The sequence below is a fragment of the Alligator sinensis genome, unplaced genomic scaffold (assembly GCF_000455745.1).
Source record: "Alligator sinensis unplaced genomic scaffold, ASM45574v1 scaffold1485_1, whole genome shotgun sequence".
Taxonomy (NCBI): Eukaryota; Metazoa; Chordata; order Crocodylia; family Alligatoridae; genus Alligator; species Alligator sinensis.
Genome location: NW_005842962.1, coordinates 280,033 through 283,879, shown reverse-complemented (window position 1 = coordinate 283,879; position 3,847 = coordinate 280,033). Strand labels below are relative to the sequence as shown.

Here is a 3,847-nt window from a genome sequence, read left to right as displayed (position 1 = left end):
TTATGGTGGGAGAGCACAGGCAGTGTGTGAAGCTGTACATGGTGTCCAACTGCCCTGAGGCAGGGCCTCCGTGCACTTGAGGAGTCCAGTCCTACACACCCTGGAAATTCCTGGGCAGGATTAGACCCCTCAAGCCTTAAGTAGAAGTTTCCCCCTCCAGGCACGTCAATAACTCTGAAGAACTGGAGTGAGGGACAGGATTAGTTTAGCCACTAGAAGGTATCATGGCTGCCCGCAGGGCCAGTCCAATTATAGTCCCTCAGTTAAGGAGCCAGTTAGGTAGACCCAGGCAAAGGATCTCCTGAAAGGTTGCTTACCATGCTATGATTAAAGTTTGTTGTTCTTCTTGTTCATGTATGCCAGTATTTATTAAACTCAGTGATCACTTACTCTGAGAGTAAGATGTGGATCCCAGTGATATGATATCAAAGCTGTGGCTTTTTCCTTTTGTCTCTCATCTACCCACTTCCATAGGGAAGCAAGTTTGCCTAAAATGATTAATGCCTTGTCATACATCACAGCACTATTGGGGATGATTCATTACTCAAAAGTTCCAGGTATTGATGCTAATATTAAGTTTCTACAGATTGACCTTCAAGATGTCCTTGAACCTCTTATATTGCCACCACTAAAACAGTGACCATGAGTGAACTGGGAGCATAGGACCTATTTTGGGAATCATTTGTTAGGCATCCTTATGACACGTCCTACCCAATAGAACTGGTACTGTATAAACATGGCTTTTATGCTTACAGAGTTTGTTCAAATTGATATGGAGAAATATCCAAAGACATTGCTGATGACAAAATTCACAGAAACATAGAATCACAGAAAATTATGGCTGGAACGGACCTCAGGAGGTCATCTAGTCCAACCCCCTGCTCAAAGTAGGACCATTGCAAGGCTTTCAGATATTTCCAATAAGTTGGTCAAGTGTCACACCCTTACAACAGGGCAGGGACAACAGCCTGGTAGATGAGAAGTTTGGTTTGGGCCCTGATGTCATGATAATGGAAAACATAGATATCATAGATTTTTAGGGTTGGAAGGGACCTCAGAAGATCATAGAGTCCAAACCCCTGCCCCTGGGCAGGAAAAAGCACTGGGGTCAGGTGACCTGAGCCAGGTGTTTGTCTAGTCTCCTCTTAAAGATTTCCAAGGTAGGGAAGAGCACCACCTCCCCTGGAAGCCCATTCCAGACTCTGGTAACCCTTACCGTAAAGAAGTTCTTCCTAATGCCCAATCTAAATCTGTTCTCTGTCAGTTTGTGGCCGTTGTTTCTAGTTACTCCAAGGGGTGCCCTGGTAAACAGAGTATCTCCTATTCATTGCTGCTCTCCACCTTGACTCCTGCATCTAAGCAGTTTGTGATTACCTGTGGGGAGGGGGTCAACAGGGGCCTTGTGTTGCTGTATGATGTTCTCCTGCACTGACTCAGATCTCTCCATGACAGTGTCAAGTTTACCAGCAGCTCCCCAGTAACGCCCAAGACAAGGGCCATTAATATCCTACTGGCTCTCTCCACCTATAGATATCTACAACCAATGCACCTGAAAAGGGGTTGGGGAGGGACTTGGTTATCCACAGATGTAGATGTCCACACAGAAATAGAATGGCAACTTACTATAGTCATCTATATATACACCTTTTTTGGTGGGGGAGGTGGGGGAGCAGCTAGCTTGAACGTCTACATGGGCGGCATCTGTCTTTGTAGCAGCTACCTAAGCACAAACAAAATAATTCTGATCATCTACATTAGGTTTTTTCCCCCCCTCAGGAGTTCTAGGTGTCCAGTGAAATAATATTATAATGTCATACTTTACATTTTATTCAATATAATAATGTTTTTATTTTTACAGAAGTCCAGATACTACCACCACTGTTGCTCATACCAAGTATTACCTTAGTTTCCAAGTTCTCCCATTGATAACAATGGAACTAAAGACAGAATAAAGGTCTTATTCTGAAAAGTACTCTACTCTCCAGAACTCTAAAAATCAAAAAGTGCTTCTACAGCATGGAGGCTGAAGTAATAGTCATTGTGAATACTTCCACATAGCCACATTTCCCAAGGATAGGGAGTGGGCTGGACTTTGTAGCCTAGTTTTTCATTCAAGATAGATCATTTACAAAATAATTCAACCTCTCCAAAAATTTAAGAATACAGATCATTTAGAGATAGCTTTCCTCATTGCATCTTTCATCTCTTTGTTTCTTAAGCTGTAGATGACGGGGTTGACCATGGGAGTCAGGACAGTGTAGAAGACAGAGAAGACTTTATTCAGACCTCTAAGTGCATCAGTACCTGGTAACATATAGACAATGATTAGAGTTCCATAGAAAACTGACTACAATGAGTTGAGAGGAGAAGGTAGAAAATGCCTTTTGCATCCCAGTAGTGGAAGAGATTCTCAGGATGGTGTAGATAATACAAATGTAGGATATCAGGGTTAAAAGAAAGGCAAAGGCTAAATCTATGGAGGACAGCAGGAAAGTCAAGAGAGTGATCATATGAGTATCATCACAGGAGAGCTTTATCACTGGGGTGAGATCACAAAAGAAATGATCAATTTCATTGGGACCACAGAACCTTAACTGCGATATCAAACAAATTATTATAGTACCAGCCAGAAATGCACATATCCAGGACACAGCAGTGAGTTGCAGGCAGACCCTGCCATTCATAAGAACTGCATAGTGCAGTGGTTTACAAACTGCTATGTAGCGGTCATAAGACATCACAGGTAGTAAATAACGTTCAGTGGTCACTAGCGAACAGAACCAATAAAAATTGTATGATGCAGCTGCTAACAGAAATGGTTATTTGTCCTGTCAAAAGACTAGCTAGCATTCTGGGCATGATGGTACAAGTGTAGCAGATTTCCAAGGAGGACAAGTTACCCAGGAAGAAGTACATGGGAGTGTGAAGGCACTGATGAGCCACCACCAGTACAACAATGAGGATGTTCCCAGCCACAATCACAATGTGGATTAATAGGAACAGCAAGAAGCGAATAATACACAGCTCAGGGATGTTCCCAAATCCCAAGAGGATGAATTCCATGATGGATGTTCGATTTTTCCCTTCTGCTTTCTTCATGATCTATGTATAGTAGAGAAACCAAACAAGCAACACACCTCAGAGAAATTGCTCTATCGTTAATGTTTCATTCATTCAGTCATACGGGATTCAAGATAAGAAAGCTGTATGTTGTCTTTCAAGACTATACAATTCAGACACTGAAGACCTTAAGGAAGATGGGGGTTCATACATCCAGCAATATTTGGACTCTTTGAAAAGAGCCCAGTACCAGATACTGCGTAGAAAGTGTTTAGGCACTGCAATGTGGATATGCAGTTTCATATATGTGAGGATTGTTTTTTCACTGTTCAGTAAACTATCAGTTTATGCCTGGGGGGCTCAATCTTTTAGCCTCATAGGCCAAATGAGTGGTGTAGGGCTGGTCCATTAGCTGGATTAGACCCCGCACCCCAAGATCAGGCTGCCACACCTGGATCCATACCAAGCTCCCCCCACCCAACCATATACCAGAATTGGGGCTTCAGGACCTTGTGTACCTCTGACTGGCTCTATAATCCAGAACTGAGGCTCCAGGGTGCTTCACTGCTTCTGCTCAGCTCTGCATGAGTGGATCAGCTCTAGGGCCTGCACTACCTCTGCCCAGTCTCATGTGGGAATTGGACTCTGGAGCCAACACTGCCTCTGCTGGACTCCATGCAGCAGGATCAGGCTCCATGTTGCCCCGAGTGCAAAAATCTAGCACACAGGGTCACAACCCACAGGACAGCTCATGGACCCATGGGAAGGTCTGCAGGCCAGATGACAG

At 43.8% G+C, this 3,847-nt stretch overlaps 1 pseudogene; it reads right to left on the bottom strand.

Annotated features, from left to right (window-relative positions):
* Positions 1 to 2,167: 2,167 nt before the first annotated feature.
* Positions 2,168 to 3,099, bottom strand: LOC112548141 (annotated as a pseudogene).
* Between the last annotated feature and the right edge of the window lie 748 nt (positions 3,100 to 3,847).